General features: G+C 43.9%; 1 long non-coding RNA gene across 1 annotated transcript; it reads right to left on the bottom strand.

Moving 5' to 3' along the window:
* Positions 1–24,127: 24,127 nt before the first annotated feature.
* Positions 24,128–26,591, bottom strand: LOC140001687 (uncharacterized). The gene is made up of 3 exons (XR_011807166.1): positions 26,417–26,591; positions 26,131–26,203; positions 24,128–25,352 (listed from the first exon to the last, which is right to left on the bottom strand). It is a non-coding gene; the product is annotated as an uncharacterized lncRNA (long non-coding RNA).
* Between the last annotated feature and the right edge of the window lie 1,148 nt (positions 26,592–27,739).

The following is a 27,739-nucleotide window of genomic DNA, read 5'->3' as shown; positions in this document are numbered from 1 at the left end:
CGTGGGGCATGCATGGCACATAATGGTGCTCAGAGTGTGTCGTACATGCATGGTGAATACGTGGCGAATGCATGGTGTGCAGGGTGCTCGGAGTGTGTAGGGGCATCTATGATATGTGCATGGTGCACACATGGTATGCAGGGGTGCTCGGAGTGCATGGGGCATGCGTGGGGCATGGGGGTGCTCAGTGTGGTGCATGCATGGGATATGCATGGTGCATGCATGGTGTGCAGGGGTGCTCGGGAGTGCGTGGGGGCATCTGTGGTATGTGTATGGTTTATGCGTGGGGTGCTCAGTGTGTGTGGTGCCTGTATGGTGCACGCATGGTGTGCAGGGTTGCTTGGAGTGCGTGGGGCATGCATGGGACATAATGGTGCACAGAGTGCATCGTACATGCATGGTGAATGCGTGGCAAATGCATGGTGTGCAGGGTGCTCGGAGTGTGTAGGGGCATCTATGATATGTGCATGGTGCACACATGGTATGCAGGGGTGCTTGGAGTGCATGGGGCATGCATGGAGCATGGGGGTGCTTAGAGTGTGTGGTGCATGCATGGGGTGTGCATGGTGCATGCATGGTGTGCAGGGGTGCTTGGAGTGTGTTGTGCATGCATGGAGTGCAGGGGTGCTTGGGGTCATCTATGCTGTGTGTATGGTTCATGCATGGTGTGCAGGGGTGCTCTGAGTGTAGACATCTGTGGTATGTGCATGGTGCATGAATGGTGTGCAGGGGGTGCTTGGAGTGTGGGGCATGCATGCCATGTGCATGGTACACAGGGGTGATCAGAGTGTATCAGGTATGTATGGTGCATGAATGGTGCATGGGGTGCTCAGGGTGTGTGCTCTGCATAGTGCATAGGGGTGCTCAGAGAGTGCTGCATGCATGGTGCATGCATGTGCTTGGGAGTGCTCTGAGTGCATGGGGGCAGGCATGGTGCATAGGGAGTGCTTGGGGGCATGCATGGGGTGTGCATGGTGACTGCATGCATAGGGGTGCTCAGAGTGTGTGGGGTGTGCATGGAGCATGCATGGTGCATGTTTGCTGCACAGGGGTACTTGGAGTGCATGGGGCGTGTGTGGGGCATGCATGGTGCTCAGGGAGTACTCTGTGTGGGGTATGCATTCTGCAGGCATGGTGCACAGGGGTGCTCATAGTGCATCAGGCATGTATGGTGCATGAATGGTGCACGGTGTGCTCAGGGTGTGCTGCATGCATAGTGCACAGGGGTGCTTGAAGTGCATGTGGTATGCATGATACCCAAGGCTGCTCAGAGTGCATGGGGGCATGCACGGTGCTCGGGTGCTCAGAGTATGCTGCATGCATGGCGCATTGGGGTTCTCAGTGTTTGGGGCATGCATGGTGCACAGGGGTGCTTGGAGTGTGTGCTGTGGTTGTACACAGTGTGTGGCATGTTCCAGTGCATGGTGTGCACAGTCTGTATGATGCACACAGTGCACAGGGTGTGTGGTGTGCATGGGGTAAATGGCCCAGGGGGGATGTGGGGCACAGAATGCAGTCAGTGTGCAGTGCATTCATAGAGTACCATGCTCAGCATTGCAGCCACGACCAGTTTACTGCTTTCACCCCACAAGCCCTAGAAATAATTGCTAGCAATGCAAGGGGAAGGAAGGGTGGTGGAAGCCCTGAGCACGTGGGAAAGCACATTTGGAGCAAAAGTTCTTGTGAGGGAGGTGTTACAGTGAGAGCAGGGGAAGAGCAGGAGCAGAAGGGAACCCTGCACATGGGCTGCGGAGCTGAGAGCAGAGCAGTACCTTGAAGTGAAGGCCTCTATTCCTTTGGTGGATAGATAAGGTTGAAGGAGGAAGAGAAAAAGACATTCTCACACTCCTCAGTGGAGTGAAACCTTATTCCTTCTAGCCCAGAGGCAGAAAGGAAATCTTAATACATGAGTTTAACACTTCCTCTTCCCTGCAGATGCATGCACAGCCAAGCTAGTGCTATGGTGGTTTGCCTACTCCTCTCCATCTCTGGTGTTCTTCCCTTTCCTTCCGTGTTTCAGCATCCCCCAGGGATCAGGCTGCTCCCCCCTCTCATGACTCGAAGCACGTTCCCATTGTTTGGGGAGCATATGGGCGATTGCGTCGAATTTTCCCCAAATATTTGGCGTAGATAGCACACATGTAATCCGTGTAACATATGGCAGGGTACGCATCGCAGTGCCTCAGTACGGCGTGTATGCATATTTTTCTAATGTATATATTCCTTGCTTCAAACACTGTCAGCATGAAAAGGTTACGCAGGCACAGCAAGCATCCTTCTGTGCAAGGCCGGCACAGCAGGCTCTCAGGGTTCCTAGCTCGTTTCACGGGAGGTGTGTGTGTTAGTGACACACTGCACGTCGTGAGCTCTGAGCAGAGATGAATATGCAGTCGTGATATTTAAATACCCTCTCAATTAGCAGTCGCGCTGTGTCTTCCACGCTATATGCAGAACGCAGTGTGCTTCACATGCGCCACGTAGCTATTTATGTGCTCCAACGTTTTTGCATCAATTTTGCACCAATTTTGCATCAGAAATATTCATAATCCCCTCGAGATGTATCCAGCAAGCCCTGCCTGAAGGCGGATAAAGGGAACGGATGCTGTTTCCTCACCTTTGAAGCACAGGACACCATCCTCCCAGAGCATTAACAGACCGGTTTAATTCCTATCACATCGAGACCAGGGTCTGCAGAGAGCACAACTCGAATGTAGTCTGTCTTGCTTATTTGAAGGCAGAGATCCAGCAAGGAAATTATTTTTAAGAGTTTTTTAACTATCCCTGAAGTGGTGACCTGCCTGATTTCTCATCAACGTGCAACTTGCTGTTGCATTGCCACCTGCCAGTCAAACAGTCGGATTGAAAAATAAGTTTTTAAACTTCCCAAATATCTAATTATTTTGAAATATACAACTACGTCTACTTAAGCCAACCCATTTAGGCTTTTATTTCGTTTCTAGAATAATTTGGTGCTATAAGCAGCCTGTCAATCAACACTTTTCTATAAACAGCTTTAAACGTTAATTTACAGAATAATATACAATGTTTAGCCGAAATAGCTGAAATTTCAGCACAAAGTCAGTCGCTGTCACACTGAACAGCATTTTTTGTTTTGTTTTGTTTTCTGGTTTTGTTGTTTTGGGAAAACAGAATAAAAGCTTTGAAACAAACAGGTTTGTTGAGCTGTTGTTGCCACAATGCCTTACCAATTTGTGCTTCATAATTAAAGCATCACGACGTGAGCCTTTGTATTTGCCCAGGCAAATATTTGCGTGCTTTGATATTTAAGCCCCGCAGGCATACGCACCAAAATCCCCATTGAGTCAAATCAGGTTAAAAACTTGGGAAGACTTGCAAAATGCTGGGAAGGCCATCTGGAAATATGGCACCAGGGATGGGTAAATGTGAGCCCAGCGTGTCCCTGGGGAAGTAGCTTTGTCCCTGCACGTCTCCCGTTCCCCTCCTGCTCCGCGAGGACAGCGCTCTCCTTCCCCCAGGGATCAGAAGGTGTCCTTGGTGCCAACATGCCATACTTTGGCACGTATGGGCACAGATTTTGGCTTCACCTTCACGCCAAAGCCACCTATTTGGCATCTTTATCCCAGAAATCTTAAGGGCACCAAGGTGAGTGTGTAAGGACTGACGGGACCTGAGGAAGAGGAGATGGTGCCACGAGGCAGGTGAGGAGGAGATAGGGAAAGAGCCAGAGCTTCTGAGATATCGGAGCCAGTGCTCATTGCTTCAAACATAATCTCCCAGGAAGGGCAAAGAGAAAGCAAGGTCTCTCCTTCCTTCTGGTGGATAATGCTGGGCTCCTGCGCCTGATTTCCATGAGAAAGGGCCGCTTCTGGCACTGACATCCTGTGGCAATGTGTGTCCCCTCAGTGCCATGCTGAAAGATGAGGGGGACAAGAAATTCCCCTCTCTGACGGGGCTGGAGCTGCTGCAGAGGCCCGAGGAAAGCCAAATGTGCAGCCAGGGGACTCAGGGAGAGAGGATCCCTGCTCCTAGCCGAGCTACAATGAAATGCCTGTCGAAAACCCGTGGAAGGACGACTGAGACACGTTTTGATGCATTTACATGGACATCAAGCGAGTGTGTTGCTTTACTGCCAAATTGTTGGCGAGGATGCTGCAATATGGGGTTGATTTGGGACGCTCGAGCTGCTGAAGTCTTTCCTGCATACGCACAGCATCCATAAGGACTGCTGGCATCAGATCCCGGCCCACACAGGGTTTTGATGAGTGCTTTTCATTCATGGATCAGGGAGGGCTTCACAAAGGAGAGCTATAAATAAGACAGATGGGAGTGAGGAATGGAGCGGGGCTTTTAAAGGGCAGTAGGTTGTTCCTTTAAGGGTTTCTGGAGCTGAGGACTCTTTAAGAGCTCTCATTTTATGGAAAATAAAATATTTTTGCAGTAGCACACTGTGCCAAATAACTTGTGCATAGATATTTACATTGTCGGGGGAAAGTTTTGTCGTGCTGTGTACAAATTGTTTCTAGCTAGGCTTTCAGAAAACACAAAAAGCAAAGCATTTAATGTTACATATTAACATAGCATGCACATGTTTTAGGCACTTTTAAATTGAACAGATCAAAGCCTTTCATTCCTAAATGCCAGAATCCGGTGATATTTGTGTAACCATGCAATTTGACCTGTCTGTTTTACATGTTCCCAAAGGGGTTATTATAGGCAGCTTTCAAATTAAGTGGGCTGGAACATTTGCTGCTCCCTTCCCTCGTTTTCAAAGCCTGTGCAGAGCCCATACTGCGTGACTGACGCTGCTGTTCGAGTGGTAGCAGTGGGGTTTTGTCACAAGGTACATAACACAGCGAAGGAAGGGACATTATCCCTGGCTCTGTCACTCCAAGGCAGCTGTTTCGTTGCTGTGTCCTTCATCCTTCCCCTCCACAGAGCTGGGAGCAATATTTCCTCATCCTCTGAGGTGTCTCAAAGCTTATTTCACTGTACAAAAAGGAACGGGCACCTTGCAATCAAAAGGGTCGGCAGGGTAAGGCCCCAGCAGCTCAAGCATCCCACCCGCACGAGTCCATTTGGCCCATAAAGCTCCCAGACACTGCAAACTCATCCAGCCTGGGACGGCCTCAAATACTTTCTGAGTGTTTGAAATAACGTTATTGTACAACCGCGAGGCTGCCATAGGCTGATGGCTCGGTAATGTTTTATGCAGCAATCCTTTCACCCAACGGTGACCTTGTAACTGGATAATAAAAGCCATATCCCGCTCTTGAGTGCACCTGCACTGACACTATTTACATTGCAATAGCACCTAGAGGCCCCATTGTCTTGAGGCACAGTAAAGCTGTCTTGATCTGGAATAGACTGAAAGTGGGAGAGGAAGCAGTAACAGGAGCGAAATGTTTGTCTCAAGGTCATATATCAGAGAAGTAGCTCTGGCAGGAGCAAAACTCGGGTCTCCCAAGTCCCAGAGCAATTCTCTGCCAGAAATGGCTTTTAAGGAAAAAAGGATGTATTTACTTCCAGCACTATACATATAGAATATAAAATGCTGGGAGATTACAGTGCTAAAGCAAGATTTGCCCTTTGTTTATTCTTGTGGTTGTAGAAGTGCTTGTTGAGTTCTTACGGGGTTTTTGTTTATTTTGTTTTGTTTTTAGCCACTTTGATATTTAAGCAAATATTACATTGCCATTAAATTGTCAATGCCTTCATGAGAGGCATGATTTTACTTGAAGTACCTTACAATTTTCCTCATCACAGACCCAAAGGATCAAAATTTTCCTTTCAGATCATTCTTTGTTTGAAAAGTTAATTGGCCCTGAAGTAACCCTTGCTGGTTTGGCAGTGGCCTTTTGTAGGTCATGAAACGACGAATCTCCAAGTCACATCCTCCTCCTTCCTACCCAGCGTGTTTCTGTGTCACCGTCAGCTCTGCTCCGGCTTGATCTAACCAGATGGTATCTCACAAGACGCTAGACATGAATATTTCATACAGCTTAGAAACTGTTTTTTCCTCACTCTTCCCTGGTAAAAAACGTGTTGATTTAAGGCTTTCCACAACTGGAGGTGCCCCCTGGCACTGCGCCGTGACTCAGGCCAAAGCAAGCTGAGCATTGTTGTCATCTCGTAACAGGGAGAACAGAGATTGTTTCAGACCGCTGGAAGAATGGAGCTGAAATTTTCCATTAAGAAGAAAAAAACAAACAAACCATTTGTCAGGCAGCAATCTTCCAGTTTAGCCGTTCTTGGGTTACCTTTTCTGGACATAATGTGGAAAGTCTGAGGCACTGGATCAATGCAATTTTTGATCCATTGAATCAGCAGCCAAGTTAATCTTACACCTCTGAGCCAGTGAACGCTTTGTTTTCACTCAAACTTCGTCTGATTTCAGCTCAGGCCATTTCTAACAATTTTCTTATTTTCAATATCACAGTCTTTAGCCACTGTATTTTGTGATATAAATCCATTAACAGTCACCTGCCTTTATCATTTTTCACTCAGGCTTTGCTTTCGCTCCTCCTCAGAGACGTGAGTAGTTTCTTTTGTCTGGGCCCGAGCTGTTGTCAGTGGATAATCAATATCGAGTTGCAAGTGTTTCTCTCAGACTCCAGAGCTTGCAAAACTGGCCTGTTTGCTTTCTTCAGCCACACACAAAAACTTTTGTTTCAGCTGTAAGCCCTCATCTGGCTCTGGATTAAGACACACAGAGCTGGACTGACAGCACATAAACCTCCAGTGCCGTGTAAGATGTCCTGGAGGACTCTGCCTAACCTCCAGCTCCTCCTTTGGAAGGTCACAAGTCCACTATAGATCCTATGCAATTTCTGCCGGTCACTTAAATACATCTCAGATATCCTGGGGCATCTCCAGTGACACTTGACACAGGTCACTTGGTTAAATGTAAGTGTCTGGGGGGCATCTGAGCTGGGTGTCTGAGTTCCTGTTAAAGTCACTGGAGATCCAGGTGGCGGAACATGGAAAGCATCTTGTTGACCAGACCTTAAGTGATCATTTTAGGGTTTTCTGTGCTTCTGTGATTGCCTTTCAGATGAGATATTTTGCAGGGCAGGACCTGTCTTGCTAGTCAATAAGTGTCCTAGTAACATTTAAACACCCTCTACACATCGGACAATGTGTTCACACACAGAAAGAGCCATGCACCAATGGGACGGGGACCTGGGACTTTCCTCCCAGCTAGAAGGCCATCACCACAAAGAGGAAGGTGAATTCTCAAGAAAAAAAAAAATCCCCTTTCTTATCCTTCCCCCCCCCCCCCCCCAAATCCTCTTTCTTAACTTTCTTAACTTTCTTAATTTCTGTGCTGCTTCTCTGTCCCCCAACATATGCTTTGCAATCTCCTGGAGTTTTTGCTGGCCCATTCATAGAAGTGAGCAGTTGTAGCTCCTCAAGCTACAGTTTGTATCAATGTACATCTGCTCCTGTTTAATTTATTGCCTCCATCATACGATACTCTGGTTAGGTACATGCTCCACAAGGAATCTGGTAGGTGTGGATTCCCATGCAATATCAGTTTGCAGGTAAGTAATATCACACCCTCTTCAGGAAGGCACGGGAGGCAAGCAGTGAACGGTGGTGAGAAGAGCTGGGAGCTGGGTTAGAAATCCAGGATGATAAGGAAGATGGGGCAGGTGGTAGCATAAGGCAGTGGAGAAGAAATTAGGAGGAAGGGTCCATCTGGATGGCAGGACATGGAGATAAATCTAAAGAAGGAGTAATGGGTATGCTGTTGAAGAGGCAGTATCAGATGGTGCTGGAAAAAAAATAGAGGATAAAGCATGGAAAAAGGTATTGATCCTACTGTAATGGACTGGGGTGTCTCCTCAGAATATCAGGGGAAGAAACAAGGAAGAACAGTGCTGAGATTACCAAGAAATTTGTGGTAGCAAAAGAAAGCATGTAGGCTGTGCTTAGTAGAGCACTTTCAATAGCTGCATAACTTTGCGCTGATGGCAGAGCAGCATGAGGGGCGCAGCATCTCTGCCCTCTGACACAGCAGCCCCATGGGGCCAGAAGCAGCTCCTGGGTGACGGATTCCCTTCTTCTTCTATTACAAAAGGTTCATAGAGTCAAACTCTGCCAGAAAAATAGTTTGGATCCCCACACACATACACATACTGCTGCTATTTGGAAGCCTCAGGACATGCCTAATCAGCTGGTTAGAGATCTTCTGGACTGTCTCATTATCTGATTTATACCACTTGTTTTTGCACTAGAATTGGCTTTTCACTTAAATAGTTCTCCCCAGTGTTTTCCTCCCTGCTGTATTTATAGAAAGCAGTCATGTTTCCTTGCAGCCAGTCTTCTGCCAGACTAAACAAGAGTCATTATGAAACAGGACATTATAAAATAGGCTCTACATTCACATGACCCTTCAAAAAGCTCTTCCTTTCACCTAGTCCACACCGATTTCATCTTCCCTGAACTCGCTCAGTCAGATTTGGTCACAGGTCTTCAGAGAGGCCAGATGGATGGCAACATTTCGCTGGGACCACAGCTGCACTCCACAGGTCTCCCAAGACCTGATTAGAATAGAATAGAATAGAATAGAATAGAATAGAATAGAATAGAATAGAATAGAATAGAATAGAATAGAATAGAATAGAATAGTTCACTTGGAAGGGACCTTCCAAACTCATCTAGTCCAACTGCCTGACCACTGCAGGGCAAAACAAAAGTTAAAGTATATTAATGAGGGCATTACCTAAATGCCTCTTGAATGCTGGCAGGCATGGTGCACCTCTCTAGGAAGCCTGTGCCAGTGCCTGACCACCCTCACGGTTAAGAAATGTTTCCTAATATCCAGTCTGAACCTCCCCTGGTGCAGCTTTGGCTGTTCCGCACATCCTGTCATTGATTACCAGGGAGCACCAAAATCCTGGCGTGCATGTGGAGAAGATGCTGCCACTCAGCTGAGCAGCATTATTAGGGTCTTCAGGCTTCCCCATTCCCACTGACCCTCCAGGATTTGCAGGAACAGAGTAGCAGTTGCTCAGCTGTATCTTTGCTGAAAGGAGCATCCCCTGCTATGCTTTCCTTGAACAGAGAGAAGCATTTTTTATTTTTTTTCCTCCTAAAAATCAGAACAAAACAAAACAAATGTTCAAAATAAAGAAGGTGAAATCCCCCAGGTCATCTTCTTTTATGATTTCACCGACTTTCTTTCAACCACATTTATCTTTATTGCTGTTTTTCCTCAGAAGGATCTAACCTTCAAAATGTTTATTCCAGACATGGGAGCTATTTCACAGAGACTGCTATTTTCCATAGCAAACGTTTCGCATTCTGCATTGTGTGTTCTCTGCTCTGTTGCCTGCATGTGTTGCAGTAGTGTACAAGTTGTGTTTTGTTTGTTTGTTTTTTGTTTGTTTTTGGGGTGGGCGTAGGGGGATGTCCAAACACCTGTTCATAGCATGACTCTAACACTTGGTGGGGTCTGTGCCCAACTAAGGCATGAAAACTCCGATGTATGGAGAATCCACAGACTCTCTGGGAAGCCTCTGTGCCCTGTTGCCTACTACTGGCAAAGCTTACCATTGTATCCAGCCTGAATTGTCTATGCTGCCTTTTGCAGCCATTGCTCCTTATTGTTATCTTGTCTGCCAATGTTGAGAAAGCGTTTGGTTTGGATGTTGTTACAGCTGTGACGTGGTTTTACGCAGCTAGGCAGCTGGACTCCACCACACTGCTCTCTCAATCCCCCTCCTCAAAGGGGAAACTGGAAAAAATACGATGGAATGGGCTCAAAGGTTGAGATAAGGACAGGGAGGTCAATCAACAGTTATCACAGGTAAAACAGACTCGGCATAAGGGAGATTAATGTAATTTATTGCCAGCTACTACTGGACCAGAGCAGTGAGAAACTAAAAGCAAACTAACAACATCTTCCCCCCCATCCACCCTCTTCTACGTTTTCCTCCCCAGCAGCTCAGGGGAACGGGACTGGGGTCTGTGGTCAGTCCCTGACGCTTCGTCTCCACTGCTCCCTCATGGTCCCTCTGTGCCCCTGCTCCCCATGGGGTCCCTCCCACGGGATGCCGTCCTTCCCGAACTGAGCCTGTGGGGGCTGCCCACAGGCAGCAGCTCTTCAGGAACTGCTCCCACACGGCTCCATCCCACGGGGTCCATCCCCCAGGAGCAAACTGCTCCAGCACGGGTCCCCCACGGGTGGGTGGCAGCTCCCCCCAGCCCCCCTGCTCCTGCGTGGGCTCCTCTCCATGGGCTGCAGCTCCGGCCCGGGGCCTGCTCCTGCGGGGGCTCTCCATGGGCCGCAGCTTCTGGCTCCCATTTCAGCTGGCTTCTCCTCCAGCTTCTGGGCCCTTGCCAGCAGGGCTGTTACTCATCCAGCTCTCCCCAGCCTTATCAGGGTCTCTGACTGTTGGTAGAAGCGCTGCCATTCACCCTGTCAACCTTTCTCTTCTCCTCTGCCCCCTTCAGCTTAATTAGCGTCTTCCATTTTGCTGTAGTTGCACTCTCCACCGTCTTCCTGGTTGCTGATGAGTGTTTGGAGCCCTGCTGGCCCCTGTAGTCCTTCCTTGCCAGCTTGCAGCTGGACATTATGCTATTGCTTGCGGCCACATAAGCCAGCTATCCAGCCGGTTTTCAAGCTCAGCTCCTCTGCTGTTCGCTGAGCTCAGGTTTCCTCAGCTCCCAGGTGTTACTGTGGTGGGAAACCACGTTATAAGCCATACTGAAGTCAATCTTACATGAGTGTGGTGGGGTAATCTTTAAAGACAGGATTTCTTATCTGTTAGCATTACAGGCAAAACACAGTCAGCTTGGAGAAAATTAATTGAATGTACTGTCAATTAAAATAGATTCAGGTAGTGAGGAACTAAGACAAAATTAAAACACTTTCCACCCCACTCTCCAGGCCCAACATTCTCCCTTTGCTCCTGTCCCCTCTCTTCCAGCAGAGCAAGGGAAAGGATGGGACTGGACGGGATGGGACAGGATGGGATGGGATGGGATGGGACGGGATGGGATGGGATGGGATGGGATGGGATGGGATGGGATGGGATGGGATGGGGGCTGCTCTCAGCCCCCTCCATCCCCTCTCAGCTGCCCCTTCCTCCTCACACATGGCCCTGCTCCATCAGCCCCTGGCCAGCACCAGGTGATGCAGGGATGGTCAAAAGCTGACAAAAAACTGTCAAACATACATGATGGGCCATTCAGCTTTCATCACAATTGCTCCTCAGCCCATTGCATGAGGCCAGTCAGACATGATCTACCCTTGAGAGTTTTCATTGATTGTTTCACAAGTAGAGAGCATACAAAGAAAAACTTACTTAGAAAATCTTTAATATTGGAATCTTTCACCCAGAACATCCAATTTTCTCTAGTTCAGAAATTGATTGTTCTAATTTACCTTCTGATATAAACAAACTCTTCATAGTCAACCCTTTGTTTGTGGTTTGGTGTGCTCACTTTGACAACAGTTTGCAAGTGGGACTGCATTAAGGCTTTTGGTCCACTCTATTTCCATCACAGAGTGTCAAACCTGTCATCAGGATGCCCTTTTCACACCTCCTCCCTCCTGCCACACATGCTGGAATAATTTTGCTAGAGATCATTTAAGTCTCTACCCACTTCTGAATCTCCTCCTTATTAGAGAGTCATCTGTCTCACTGAAAACTAAAAAAAAAAAAGTGTTCTTTTTGGTTTAAGACCATAATTAGATTACCTTTAGATATTACTCCCCTCTCTCTCTGCTGAATAGATATGGTTTTACCTTATTCTCTTTTTAATTATAAGGCTAGAAATCTTTAACTGTGATATATCTTTTGTCTTTGCTGTGTTAAATTTTCTCTCTATTTTCCCCCTAGATTAGGACAACATCTGTGTGTACTGTGGCAGCCATGGTTCCCATCATTTTTTGATGAATGGACCTCTACCAACTTTCCGTGTTCCTCTCAGAACACCATGCACCACTATTACCTGAAAACTAATTGGAAACATTAATGGAAACATTGCTTAATGTAGCTCCAGAGACCAGCTATGAATTAATTGCTACAGCTAACTGTAACCCATCCAGAATTTATTTTGAACCACCTCAGGTGCTGAGAACAGACTGCATGGACGGCAGAAGGAATGATCTAGACCCAGCAACTGATCTCCAGTCCTGAAGAGTGGTGTATGATGTCGTTTTACGGTGTTAGACCCCTGCTGATGGGACTATATTGTATATATAAAGAGTTTTGGCATTAGCCATTTCCCCAGAGTTCTCTTCTTTTGTAGGAAGTGGCTCATGTTCCTTCTTTTACATACTTGATTTATTATTTCAGGTCTCTGAAAGTGTGCTCTTTTTCTGCAATGATCAGTGAGGCAATATCTGCAGAATATGGTAAACAACATCGGGGCCATTATCTTGTTCAAGGCTGACTGGCATGGTTGGATACAGCTATATTTATAAGCTTTAGCATTCAAAACAGGATGGTCTCATCCAGGCTGGGACTGTTTCAAGGCCTGAATCATATTATGAATGGTGTACAGGAATTGTTTGTGAAAATGGTGGTTGTCTGAGATAAGACCATAACTCTTCTAGCAGGGTAAGATAGGGAGGATTCAGCCCCAGTGCCCAAGAACTTTTCCTGCTCTGTTCTATTCATCTGTATGGGGGCAACCTGCATGGCAGTTCTGGTGATTTATATTAAAATAAAAACAATGTCTTTAAAAAACAGGGGAAGGGAGGACCCACAACTGTAAATCAAACATTGCATCTCTGATAGGTGGAAAAATACCGAAATGAATTACTTGCTCATCCCAAGAGGATCATAAACCTACAAGAAGCAGACAACGTGGATTTGCTAAGAACAAAGCATATTATATTAATTTGGTTTAGTTCTTTGACCCAGTGGATAAAGGCAAAACAGTTTTGTCTTGTCTGTAGTAAAACTCTTGGCATAGCCGTGTGAAATGTCCTCTCTGACAGACTAAGAAAACTGGTCCAGATGAGTACTGCTTAACCCAGATGATTCCCCACATCAGAAGATAAAATCTAACTCATCAAGTTGGAGTCCTCTTTCTATGATAAGGCATGAAGAATTTTCTACTGGCAGGAGGAAGGCATGAGCTAAAATGCCTGAGAAGGAGGAATATACTAATTCAGAGGAAATTCCTTAAACAGTTATGCTCAAATAGAACTTTTAATTTTTCATTTTCCACCAAGGAGGACATTTGAGGATTTGGGGCTGACAGTTTTGCCCCCTTCCAGAAACATTGGATGTTCTTCTTGCCAAGTTTCCTGATGATATAAAGCATGCTCTTATACAATTTGCAGAAGATAACCAACTGGGAAGAGATGCAATTATTTCTGAAGACAGCATTAGCATTCAAGTAATTGTGATAACTTGGAGAAATAGTCTGTAATCAATACAGTAAGATGCAATATTGGTGAGTGGAAAGCATTTCACCTCTGAAGGGAAAACAAAATGCAAAAACCCCAATAAAATACCAGATATTGGTTTATGCCCCAGTGTAGTTAAAAAAAAAAAAAAAAAAAGAAAAAAAAAAAAAGTGTAGGGCTGTGCTAGAACAAAGGCTGAATAAAAGCCAGCAGATAAGATGCTGTTTGGCCATTCTTGTGTGTATGCCACATGTAAAAGATGAAAGGCTATTATGCCACGCTATTTATCAGGGGCAAGAGCTTGTCGTGTTTTGGAGGCACATGCTTTAATAAGCAGGGTGCGTGTATGTGCGTGCAGACATCTGTGTATATAGAGGAGAGTTCAGTGCAAGCAACAGGAGTGCTAAGAGATTTAGACAGCATGACCTACCAAGAACAGGCGACACAAGTTTTCTTTTGTTTTGTAAAGAGAACATCAAATGTGGGCATGGGAACAAACTTCAAACAGCTAACAGTGCTACGAAGGGGTTGCTCACCATTTGCTCACCAGGCTGTGGACAGGACTTGAGAGGTGTTTGTTGTACATTCAGAGCAATTTTACTTAAGTAAAAGGAAAGTCTCAGCAATTACGAGGATGGGACACATTACATGGAAGGCTGTGAAAGCTCAGGATGAGGGTGACAGGCATCCAGAGGGTGTAGGTGTGTCTCATCACACCTCACAGTGTGGAAATGGCATGGCTTGAGCTCTCCTCTGGTTCTGTGTTTCCCTGCCTGCTTTCTGTCAGCCTCCACTACAGGGCAAGAGACATTTCCAGTGGCTACAAACAGGAGTCTGCTTAGGTTTCGGTTTTGCATTTCTTTTTTTCTTTTTAATCTCTGTTCTCTGTTTCCATCCCTTAGGATATTCTTAAACTCTCCATTGAATTCCCATTGATGATGTTTTCAAAGCAATAATTGCTACTTTTTTTCACTTGGTACCATTACAAATGACATCTTTTCTATTGGCCTGAATATTTAGCTCAGTCACTTCCAAGAGTTGAGACAAATTGTGGTTGTATGGCTGAGTTTTCCCTGCATCACCCTACAGTAGCATGTGCCAGCATCATGGTAATTACATTACCTTCCTTGCTGGTGCCCAGTGTAACACTATACATGTATGCCTTCTGAATCCTTTCTGCCTTCCCTTATCACCACATTCACACTCTGGAAGCTGTCCAGATCCACAGTCTCAGGCCGAGCAGGTCCAAGGAACAGAAAAGCAGTGTTTTCTCTGCAGCCCTATGCCACCAGGTGGGAGCTGCCAGGTCAGCAACAGTTTCCCTGATGAGGTCTTGCAAACACAAAGCAGCTTGGTGAGGAGGGATGGGTGGCTGGTGACGTAGGATGAGGCCTGAAGGACAGATGAAGCTCACACCATTTATTCAGCCTAAAGAAAAAGCAATAATAAGTGAATACACAGCTTCTCCCTAATTTTAGACCCCTCTCTGGCAGGTGCATAATGTATTCAGGGTTTGCCTATTCTTACCATGTTATATTTTTTATCGTCTTTCATCAAATGAATGTGAAGAAGAAGAACAACAAAAGAAAGCATTCAAAAGAGGATCCAGAAAAAAAGGGCAGTAATTTATTCCTTCAGGATGTTCTTCTTTAATGTCTCTCTACTCTTCTACCCTCCTACTCTGATTAGCTGTTCTCCCCTGAGTCTGAAATTACATTATTACAGTCTTTTTGGGCATGGTGAGTTTTGAAACAACAGTTTTAAAGCCAAGGAAAATCCCACCAATTCATGCCCAGGAAGTCAGGAGCTGTCATACAAACATCGCTCTCTTCTGAACTGCCCTGATCCGCATCTTCTCGTGTTTGCTTCCTCTGTGCCCTGCTGGAAACTGGAAGGGAAGTGGTGGTCAACAGGCCCATGACCTTCCCAACCCGGGTTGTTTTTAAACCTGAATAAAAGGAAATGTGCTTTTGCAAGTCATTTGTGGCATCTTATAGTTGGCTGTAAACTTTGCATCCTTTGTCCTAACCTCAGCCTGGTGTTCAGTCCCAGCATGGCTTGCACTGTGCAAGTGGTGTGCATCCTAGTGCAGCTGCGTGAGTGCTCAAGGCAGATCGAGGCAGACAGGTGCAGATTTTGCTGATATATTTTAATTATAACAGAGGTTGAAAACCCAGTCAACATGAGATTTGTCTCATTTTGAAAAGCTTCTGAAAATGAATTTGCCTGTGCGTTCCTTTCTACTGGACACGGAAGAGGTGGATTGCATTGCACTGGACTCTTTTTATTTATTATCTTATTATTATTATTTATTTATTTATTTATTTATCTATTTACTTAGTTATTTTCAGACAAATTGCTTTGTAGATTTTAGCTTATTATGAATGGAGCTCTTCAGGAGCAGAGGGGAGGAATTTGCATATCTTTGAGGAAATTATTCCAAAACTATATATGATATGACTTGTGTCATTCAGAAAATAAAGAGCCCTTATGCATACTCAGAATTTGAGAGTTTTCAGTGCTACATTTTAAAATTACTATTTTTAACATTCAGTAGATCTATGTCTTAGCAAAAAGTTCATAAACTTCCTGGAAACACCTGCAAAGACAATACAGGAAGGGGTACTGAAGCTTGGAGGAGCTAGTGTTGCTTGTGCCAGGGATGCTCATAGGAGTTATGGTTGGAGGATTCAGAAACTGATGGTCGATGAGGCTGACCGCCTGGCACACAAGCTTGGAGGAGATGCCCAGCTTGGCGACAGGTGGCTTTCTTCTTGAGCATTAGCTCTGTTAACACAAACACATTAATCAGTTTTAAATAAATGTCATTGTAAATAAAGAATCTGGCCTGAATGTGGCAAAACGCTCAGTACTTCCATCACTTCTTTGATGAAGTTGGAGTTGCAGGTGGTCTGTCCTTTCGATAATTTGCTGCTATTCTGTGAGGAAACAGAAAGAAAATGTAAACGGCTGTGAAAAAGCCTAAGTTTTATTCCTAAAGAACATCTGACCCCATGAAAGAAAAGTTATAGTCTCTGTTCCCTTTGTTACCAGTGCTGTAAAACTGATATTTGAATAGTATTTTTCCTCTGACAATTGAGGGGAAATATAAAAATTAAAATGGCACAGATAAAAGCTCCATTTCCTAGTAACCTCCTCCCCATCTCAAGAAAATGCCCAAGCAAACCAACCAAACCAAAAAAACTAAAATAAGAAAATCAGGGTTTCTGTCTCATTGATGTAACGGTGAAAAATACAGGCCTGCCGAGGACTTTCTTGTTATTTTCAGTACCACTCGGTATGTCATTTTTGTGGAGCACTATGTTCTGGTGGTGCCCTGCTGAGGTGGAAACAGTAACAATCCATCAGCACTGCCATTATAAACCTCATCTCTATAACCTGGATGTGCACATTTGCTATTGCTTGGTATTTCTTATAAGAATGTTCAATTTTCTTTTTAATGATGTGACGATTTTCAAAGTAGGAAAATGTAAATGGATTCAGAAAAAAAAAAAAAAAAGAAAGAAAGGTGGTTTTAAAAAAGACAGAATTCACAAATGAGAGCAATATTAATTATTAGCAGTAACAATAGTTTTGTTTATATTACAATAGTGCCCATATAGTCTGTATAATTAGGTGTTGTAAAAGCAACTTGATTTTTTTTTTTTTAATGGATTTAGTGCTGGTGGGAAGTGTTGGACTGAAAGAATTCTGAGTTCTTATTTATTTATTTATTTGTTTTATTTATTTTTTTGTCTTTGATAGTGGCCTAGTATCTGTCTGCGATCTGGCTTTTGTTGTGATAGATGTTATAGGTGTACTCAATTATCTCTGTAGTGAAAAGCACTTTAACACACGTTTACCTTTAAAAGGGAGCAGAAACGCTCGCCACGGAGAAGAGCATTTCTGCAGAGCAGAGAACAAGGCTCATCATGTAAAGCACATAAAGCACATATATCTTGCAAAGCCACGCTGTAGAGGTGCAGTAGAGACATCTGAGCCAGCTCCAAACATGCTGCTGTGTTTACACGGTGCTGAAGGCAGGAGCTATCGGCTCAGACACTGGAAGCAGCACACCCTGCTAGTGCAGAACTCTGCCCATGCTAATACGTGGTGCTACCTAGCCTGGAGGGGCACAGACAGCTGTATTGGAGGTCACGCATACAGCTGTTCCTGGCACAGTTACTAGCTGATCCCAGTCCAGTGCCTTGCACGGAATCTGATTTGTCCAGAATCCCTCTCGGACAGATGGCTTAATACAATCTAATTGCTTTTTTTCCTGCCTCAACTAAGCTTGTCAGCAGAGCCAGCCTATGATGTAGCTGAGGATAAAAGCAAACAAAGGCAGTTAGACACTTCTAATTTTCGTAATATACAGTTGATCCTCTTCTCACCATTCACTCTTGAGCACAGTACTGGCAAACTTACATTGATATTTACTGTAGTTTCTTAGATTAACCATGATGTTTCGGGCTGGATCTAATCACACACATACTTATTTTTTGTGTGTATGTATCATGCTGACATGGTATATTGGAGTATTTTTCCTGTAGAGTTATGCACATTGCTTATGTAGATTCATATTTAAACCTCCCTGTCTGATGATGCATCGTGCGGCCTCTAAAGACCAAGTGAGCAGTGACTTTCATTAAAAAAAATAAAATCATAAATATATTTTACTGCTTGGATTTAGAGCAAATGCACAACTGACTTGTTGGCTCAATAGACGTAATTGCTCTCAAGGAGCCTTTATGGTCTATTGTTTCAATTATAAGTGAATTACATAGTCCCTAAGTACTTACTCATTCTGCTTTCAAGGAGAGTGAAAAGATCAAGTCAAAGCAGGAAATTAGACAGAAAGGACGATCGTTTTATTGAAACTCTTCACCTTCTGAGTGGGGAAAGGAAACACACCAAGAAGAGCCCAAGCCATTCATGGGTGACGCATTTTATCAATCTGAAACCATTACAAGCCCTGTACAAATTCAAATGCCGAGAACAGGAGTGTCAGAAAGGCAAAATGGCTTTGGAGGACCAGCTACACAGGCATAAAGTTCAGCCCAAGCAGGAAAAAATGGGTTGATGAACAGATTTGGTGCTTGAGAGACTGAAGAAAATCTGAACAGCAAGGAGGCACAGTTTGCCATTCCAAAAGAGAAGAGATGATGTCAACCCTAATCTGACATTGAGAGATTGAGGAAGAGTGTGGTACAAAAAAGAATGACACAGAGGTGCCCCAAATTATCCTACTCAGTATGCTGCTGCCTACAGATGACCGCCAGGAGATTATTTAGGACAGGGCAGGTCTTCTGTCACACCACACACAACATGAAGGCTTGGTGGGAAGCTTCCTTATAGAGCTGGACTCCACTATTGTGGACGTGGACTTTCTGTTATTGTATTCCCTTCTCTGTCTGCCATCAGACTTTGTTACTGGACTGTTGTTACTCTGGACTTTGTTACTGGAGGGTTGTAACATTTTATTTTATTTTATTTTATTTTATTTTATTTTATTTTATTTTATTTTATTTTATTTTATTTTATTTTATTTTATTTTATTTTATTTTATTTTCTGGGACCAACATGGCAGCAGATCACATTTATTTTTCTCTGGTTCTGTACAGAAATGTAAAAGAACTAAGAATTCAGCTCAGTCTGAATTTTAGCTTTATTACTAACTATTATTTTAATTCATTTCTTTTCTATCTGTGGGACCAGAAGTGATGGAGACTTGAGGTGAGGTGTCTAAGCCCCATGCAGTGCTAAAATTCAAATTCAGAGACTTAATGCTGTAAAGGACTAAGCCATGCCATCTATACACTGTCTAGCAAATTAACTGAATGTGCAAAGTCATTTCTTACCTTCACTAGCATCTTCTGGAAGAATCAATTTAGGGAATTATCTAGGACAGATACATTGCTTTCTCTAGTGAATATAGGAAAATCCATGCCTATCTAGCCTCTGGGGATCTGTGTTTGCTACACTGTCAGCATAAGCTGTTTGACCTGACTTCTGGTTCATGTGGCATACCTCAAATATTTATTTTCACTGTGTTTTTTATTTATTTATTTTAATTCCTATTTTTTTTTTCTTATACTGTTTGGTCACATCTTTGTGTTCCTTTTCAAAAGTTCTCACTGAAAATGTAGGAATCCCCGCTCTGGTACTTTACAGATAACTCCAGTTAAAACTACACAGTCCCCTTTGAAATGGATAATGGGACCAGGACCTTGCTGTCCTCCTAAAGCCTTTTTTTTTTTTTTTTTCTTTTTTTTTCTTTCTGTTCAGTTGGGTCATCTTTTCATTAGTTCCTACAGTAATTTAATCCAGTGCCTCATCTCCTTCTGGATTGTTCTGCTGCCCTCCCAGCCCCTTCCTCCCAGCAGGCATATCTGTACTCCAGCTCTGGATTCTGTTCTGTGCAGGTTTTGCTGAAATCTGAACAACGAAGCTGTGTGGCCTGTGAAGGGACAGGGCTGGCATTTCTCCTCTGGAAAATGAGCAGTGAGTCCTAAATTAAAAAATATATATTCTCTTAGGGGAGCTAGGCCTAAAGCACAACACTTTTCATCACATTTCCTGGTGATGTTAGCCAAGTATTTGCCGTCCCCATGTGCTAATGTGCATACACTCCATTTTCAGGTGTTCAGAAGCCCTCTGTGGACCTGTTTCCCATGCTCTGGCCCATTAAGGCACGTTTTGAGAGGAACTGAAGAGCCCTTTCTTGGCCTGTGTCCCAGGACACCCCAAAATGTGTCACATCTTTGATGGGATGAGACTTGGGCACACAACATCCTCCTGTCCTGTTCCTCATGCTTATAGGAAGCAACCTGCATGTGTGGGCCAGAAGGGTGTCAAGAAGACCCTGAGTTTGCACAGCTGAGGGTCAGAGCTGCAATTGGTGCTACAAGATATCTGCACCATGATATCTTCATCAGTCTGTGTGTGGTTCTGAAACTCCCAGCATGCAGACTGATGCCTATGCAGCAACAACGAGCAGCTCATTTCCTCTAATATGTTGCCATAACACAAAATAAGATGTCCAGGACTAATCTATTGAGAATGCATTTGTGTGTGTTATTCTCAGACAACACGTATTTTCTGGAATAAATAGGAAGAGGTAAGTCAGTGCAGGTAGCTTTCAGATGACTGCTGGGATATATGCAAAATATACAAGAGAATAGAAGCAGATCCAAGCATGTATGTAAAGGAATAATGAGATGCAGAATAATTTTTGATAACAATAGGATTATAATAATAATAGAATGTAGAACAAAAAAAAATCTAAAAAAAAATATTCTAAGTATAATTTTTAATACTAATTTACATAATTCTATATAAAATAACATGAGAGTGACAGCTGGGTTTTGTAGCCAGCATAATTGGAAGCAGTTTACAGAGTGATTTTAGATAAAGAAAAGGGATTTGAATAAAGATCACTTACTCCTATCTGACCCTAGAATAATTTCCCATCCTCTCATTTTCCAGACTTCTCAATAAACTACAGCAATAAATTGTGTGGATCACTACATTTCTTAAATGGTGGTTTATTCTTTGATAAGCCACTGGGCTGTGCTATTACTCTACATTTTAAGTGCTCATTTCTCCTACACCAGCTTCCAACATGTTATTCAGAAGAATGACTGCTGCTAGTGGCAGACAAATTGTACAGTATCATAAGAATCTGGTCAATAATTAATGTCACAATAGCACAATAATGGCCTGGATTTTAGCTCAGTTGTAATTTTTGTTCTCTTTGTGTACCTCTAAATGCATACAGTAAACCAATTTCTGTTGGATCAAAATAGTTTTCAGGCTCATTACAAGTATCTAGTGATGCAGATTACTTGTAATTGAATGCTGCAGTCCAGCTCCAGCTTCTTTGCAACCAGATGCTCTTTTCTTCATAGGTAAATGGAAAATTCAATCCAAATGTTTTTTAAAAAATAAAAATAAATAGAAAGTTTAGCTTCAGGCCATATTTTTGTCCATACTTTTACAATGCTTTCTCCTGCAGCTGATGTCAATCAGTAATCATCTATGTTCATCTCTGCCTTGCATGGGCTTGGCTTTTAAAGGTGTTGCTCCAGAAAAGTATGCAGCAGTCAATATACTAAAATATTAATAATATTTTAGCCGAAGCAAAAAGATCAAGCAAGTGGAAGTAACCCACTCCTCTCTGGCAGTCTGCTTGGTCCTTTTGATGTTCAAGGTTGCACTGTGTATTGCTTTTTTTTTTTTCTTCTTCTTCCTTTTATTTATTTATATATATATATATTTTTCCCAGTGATCAAGCTACAGAGCAAGGTAGGTGATAAAGATTCCCTGTCTGTGCTCACTGGGTTGTAACCTTTGTCAGCCACTCAGCCCCAGATTTTGTTCCTGGATAAAATCCTGGAAATTCTGTGTATGATTTATAAATATGACTTACTTGCCAATATACCCTGTCTTTCTCCTATTTCTCAAATTTGAAAATAGTTATGAAGCCTTCTTATTTCGTCCATGCAATACACTGAGTCTAATTGACTTGTGGTGGCCTGCAGCTCCCTCACCAGGGGAGAGGAGAGCAGGAAGCATTTGGACAACGATCTCAGAAAACATGGTCCAATTTTTGGGTGGTCCTGTGTGGAGCCAGGAGTTGGACTCAGTGATACTTGTGATTCCTTTCCAACTTTGGATATCCTGTGATTCTGTGATTTTATGACCGTGGCTGCACTAAATAAGGAAACAAACTTCACTGTCTTGAAATACAGTTTGAATAGCATAATGTCTCTAGTATTATTGTGCATGATTTATAATGGCCGGCAATGGCCAAAATCTTACAATCTGAGTAGTTTTAGCATTATGTACTATGTTTAGCACATCTGCTACAGGGTCTTCCAATCAAGAAATTCAACAGGTTAGGCATTATAATATATTATATATAGTGTTTGCCCCAGCTAGCAGCATCTTAGAGGTCACAGACTCCCTGGCCAAAGAGTGACCAGTCCTAGGTCATACTTCTACTTGGTCTGACCTGAGGCATGACAGGAAAATGGTGTTTGAAAACTTGTTCTTACACAGACCGAGCTGCAGAGGTTACACAGACACTTCAGGTTCCAAGACTGTCCACCTATCAATCTGAGGAACATGACAGTTCCTATAATATCTTGAAAATTGCATTAATTTTAATGCACATCTTGATCTATAATTAGTTAACAAGTCTCTCTTGAGCCAGCTATGACAATGGTTGCTAATTTTTAGTAGCATATTTATAGATCTGGTCACCAAGATATATGGGGTTCCTCGTCTTTTACTGCTGTCCTGGAGCATGTAATTATTCCACTGGATCTAGGGACATGGCTGGAAATAATTCTCCAACTGTATTATTAACACAGTAACCATTAAAAGTAACTTTTAAAAATAACTAATTTTCCTTTTTTATATTAACATTTATTCACTGTTTATATTATGCAGGGTTTGGATATGGAGTTTGACATTCAGAGCTTTCCTTACAGTTATTTTCACATTGTGGTTCTCCATGACTTTTATAATCAGGCTGCAAACGTGTATTTGAGCGGCAAACAAATGACTGCTTTCACTGTGCTTTTGACTTTTTCCCGAATCACATATTGCTAGTGATTTTCATGTAGGGTTAATTTTGATCTGTGGTGTCAAATGCAGCCAGGTAAAACAGAGATTTTATGTCTTTCGGAGACACAGGTCTTGATATGTCTGTCCTTGGAGCCCTAGAAGAGAAGGGTTGCTTCTGGGAGCAACGCTGGGCGTTTTGAGGAGCCTCCTCACCTTCTGGAACAGGCTTTAGCATCCTTTGCACACAGGCACTGGCTTTCACACTAACAAGATTTCTAGGGGGTCAACTGTACTTGTTGTGTCCCACCGAGGGACATGGCTCTTGGAAGTGTTGCCGATGTGAAAGCAGCTTATTCTCAAACAGCCTCTCTCTTCCAGAAAAAGCAAAAAGCCTGATTTCCTGCTTTTAATCCCTTTTCACCCTCTCCTGAAAATAAATTAGATATTTCTGTGCCGCAGGGTCTGCCAGTAAGGACAGATCCTGCCACCCCAGAGAACACTCGCTACTGTTAGCCAGCTACAGCTCTCCTTCCTTGCTTTACCAGGGCTCTGTGGGCACGCTGCTGTCACACACACAGATGTGCCCTTCCCTCTGCCACCTCTGTCACCACTGGGGACACCCCAAATATCTCAGACAATTGACAGATTCCATCCGATCTACTGATTTCCTAGAAATAGGTACCCTGGACTGCTGCAGCAGAGGGTGCTAAAACTTTTGGATGCTGATTTCACAGGCGCCTTGTAATACTATAGAAATACAGAATGATTTGGGTTGGAAGAGACCTTAAAGACCATCTAGTTCCTTCCACGGACAGGGACACCTCCCACCAGACCAGGTTGCCCAAAGCCCCATCCAGCCTGGCCTTGAACACCTCCAGGGATGGAGCATCCTCAGCTTCTCTGGGCAGCCTGTGCCAGGGCCTCACCACTCTCAGAGTGAATAATTTCTTCTTTACACCTAATCTAAATCTACTATCCATTAGTTTAAAGCAATTCCCCCGCTATCCTATCTCTGCACCCCCTGACAAAGAGTCTCTCCCCATCTCTCCTGTAGGCCCTTTAGGCCCAGGCAGGCTGCTGTAAGGTCTCCTTGGAGCCTTCTTCTCTCCAGGCTGAACAACCCCAACAGTCTCAAGATATCACAGTCAGGGACAAGAAATGAGTTTCCAGGCACTTTTTTATGCACCAGTCAGATGTGTGCTACTTAGCTTACAACTTTTATTCCCGGTGAGTGCTTTTCAATGTCCTTGCCCAACAAACGCAAACTTCTCCTCTCTTAACCCCGCCACCTCCTCATAAAATGGTAATTCTAACTTGGAAACAAACTTGGGTAACTCTGATAAACAGAGCCTCTGTCTGCATTTTGTGAGGAGTACACTATGTGAGTCAGGCAGAGCCGCAAAAGCAAGGGGTTTATGGGAGGACCAAGTACGGGCATAGATGTTGGATGCTTAAAAGAGGACGTCACTGTCAGAGATTCTCCACTTTAAAGTGCAGTTATCATCTGGAAAGTGTAAAAGTGACATCCTGGTATGCCACATTTATTCCTCCTCCGCAATTTCTATTCCAAATTCACTCAGTCTTCAAGTCAATACCATGTTTTTTTCTCTGACTGCCAGCACAGCTAGCTCAGCCTGTTACCTGAGAATCAAGCTGTGTTCTTTCTGCTTATTAAAACATTGCCAACTGCAAAGCTTCTGGAAGCAGACATTAACTGGCAATGCAGTGGGAGAGGCAGGATTGCTGAGTATGACATGGCTAGCACATCCCTAGCTACAGGAAAGGGGAAAAAAAAGCGGTCATTAAACCCAGCACATGTGCCTCAGGAGACCCACAGAGAACACATATTTACAGTGCCTAGGTGCCATTTTTATGCAGTTACTTTTCTGACTATCACTGCATTTCATGATGGAGCAGCTAAGGAGGGAGCCAAGGAGCCCCCTACTCAAGTCCCAGCTGTGCCAGATTTGCGAAGGATTCATTATAGAGGAAACAGGTAAAAAAAAAATGCAGCCAGGATTTATTTACTATTGACTTGCTCTGTCATCCCTAAACTGCAGCATCTTCTGCAGCTTGTAAACCTGGCCAAGGTGCACTTACTCCTTACTTTATACATCCTTAGTTGCTGAGATAGCTTAAAAACATCTTCACAAAGGGATTAAGATTCCTGGGTAAAAAGAGGAAACAAAAAATGATGAGCGAACAAAAGCTCTAAATAGTTCAAAATTTGTGCTGGATCCAGAAGAGCATCTGAAAGTCCACGTGTTTATCTGGAGCTGATCTGATGTGCATGAACTCCTGGTGTCCTAAAACGCAGCTCTCATGAGAAAGCGTCTCAGATGCCCGTGCTGCTTGTCTCATCGAGAAGCACTGCAGGCTCGAGTGGTCACTGCTTTGCACCCCATGTAACCACTTATCCCTGCAAAGGCTGGAAACAAAGCAGGTGCGAAATGCTAGCGGATTACAGCCTTTCAGCACCTTCTTTCACACACAGGCACAGAACTGGATAATGAACTATTCGGAGCTGCTCAATTTGGTCCTCATCCCAGCAGCCTTTCTGATGTCTAGAAAACACCTGCTTTCCTCGAGGGCAACATGGCTGCAGATGCCAGCAGATGAGCAGCCTTAGACGACTTCTTTGGCTCAGGTACAAAATACGTAGTACTAGCGAGCCTTTGGGGACCTTAACTTCTTAAGGTCCCGATTTCTCCCAGCTAGCAAATCCACTGCCTGGAAAATTATAATCTGATAATTGGATAACTGTAAATTATACAGTCTGCCATTTTGGTGGTCTCCAGAGGAAGGGAGTTTGCACACAGAGGATTCTGTCCCTGACTGTGCTCACCGTGAGCCCACTAGCTGTCAAGTCTCTCATCATCGCATTGTGAAACTGACTGCATCAGTCAATTACTGTAATGGCTGCCTTTGGGCCAAATTCAAGGGTAATGGGGCTTAACCAGCTGTGTCAGCTGATCTGCATTAAGCCTCCATGTGCCTGAATCCCAGACTGGTGGAGGTTGGAAGGGACCTCTGGGTCCATCTGGTCCAACCCCCTCCTCAAGCAGGGGCACCTTCAGCAGGGTGCCCAGGCTCACGTCCAGGTGGATTTTGATGATCTCCAAGAAGGGAGACTCCACAAGCTCTCTGGGAAACCTGTGCCAGTGCTTGGTCACCCACACAGTAAAAAAGTGCTGCCTGATGTTCACCTGGAAGCTGCTGTGCTTCATTCTCTGCCAGTTGCCTCTTGTTTTGTCAGTTAAAAAGGACGTATGTAGTAGCCTGCAGTGAACAGAACAGATGGATTCCTGTATTTCTTTCTAGTGTCCAACTGAAGTGGGTAGCACAGGACAGTCCTTGGCAAAATCTTCGGTTCATATCAAGGAAAGAAAGATGCGAGTTTTGCACTTCAAACTGAAGCAAGCTCAGCACTGTCAGCCACTCACGGATACAGGCACTGGACATGTCTTTAACTCCAAAGGTGTGAAATATTACCTTCAGTCAAGTTGACAAGCATTTTTCTTCCAGAATTTAGTCTTCAAGCCCACAAATCTCAGCAGCAAGTACCACACAAATGTTTAAAATTGGGCAGTGAGTAAGACCTGCTGCTTTTAGTTGTCTTTTAACCTTTGCTGAGCTGCAGTTCCTTAAATGTATTCTGCAGCTACCTAATTTCCCTCCCCAGCATTGCCAGCTGATTTCTGCTACTTAATTATTTTAGTTAATTTAGTTATTAAGCACCCAGCTGGAGTGCGTCACGACTTTCTACAAGGACATGGACCTAAGGAGAAGGAAACACACATAGACCTAGGCTGTACCCCAATGTGGTGCTCCAGGCAGCTGGAAGCTCCCCTTAGCCATGGACAGAGGGAGCTCAGCACCACCTACCTTCTCTGTGTGAAATATCTCAAAGTTTCTGATTCGTGAACTCATTGGTTGTTTGTTTCTGGTTTGTGCTGGCTGTTTTTTAGGGAAATCTTTTGGGGCTTTTCCATTTGTACAAAGATTGCATAAGCTTCATTTGCTTAGGAGAAGAGCCCCTACTGGCAGGGTCTTCTAGACAGACCAGTCCCTCAAGTGCAAGGACTCACCCATCTGTATCTCCTGGCAGATCTCTGTTCCTATTTTTGGAAACCCAAGTTCCAGTTCCCCTTACGGATCACAGCTTTTGCAACCTGATAACAAAACTACTTTTCCTCACATAAGGCCAGAATCCCTGCCCTGCCTTTCTCACAACACAAAGAGCACGAAAAAAAATGGAATGGCAAAAGAGCATCACAGAAGCCCTATTATTGTCTCTCCCCCAGTGCTACATGAAGGACAACAGAACAGTGCTATTCTGTACTAGAAATGCTGGAAAAAAAAAAAGTGAAGGACAACTTTCTGTACAAGAAATGCTAGGGGGGAAAAAAAAAAAAGGAGATTTCCTTCTTTCCTTCTCTTTGATTAAAATAGTCACCACGCAATCACAAATAGCCAGTGGGGATGAGACACTTTTGAGAACACCCTAGCATGGAGACTTCGGATTAGCCATTTGATCTGGGACATTTGGTGCATACAGTACACTTCTTTTTAGTGAATCTTCTCTATATATTACTTTTCTCTTACATGAATAGAAAACACAGCTACACAGCAGCAAGACCGTGAGGAACTGCCCCTTATACTGAACATACTTGGGCCATTGCTGACTTTTGATTCAGATCTAGGCTTTGAATGTTTTTGCCTACAAAATAGGGCCAGTGAGATAGAGAGAGGGAGCAGTACAATTGCTGGTTCAGATAGTATTGCCCCATTATGGTTAAAGGTCTAGCTTAAACC

Source organism: Anas platyrhynchos, chromosome 2 (genome assembly GCF_047663525.1).
Source record: "Anas platyrhynchos isolate ZD024472 breed Pekin duck chromosome 2, IASCAAS_PekinDuck_T2T, whole genome shotgun sequence".
NCBI lineage: Eukaryota > Metazoa > Chordata > Aves > Anseriformes > Anatidae > Anas > Anas platyrhynchos.
This window is presented reverse-complemented; position numbering and strand designations above follow the sequence as displayed.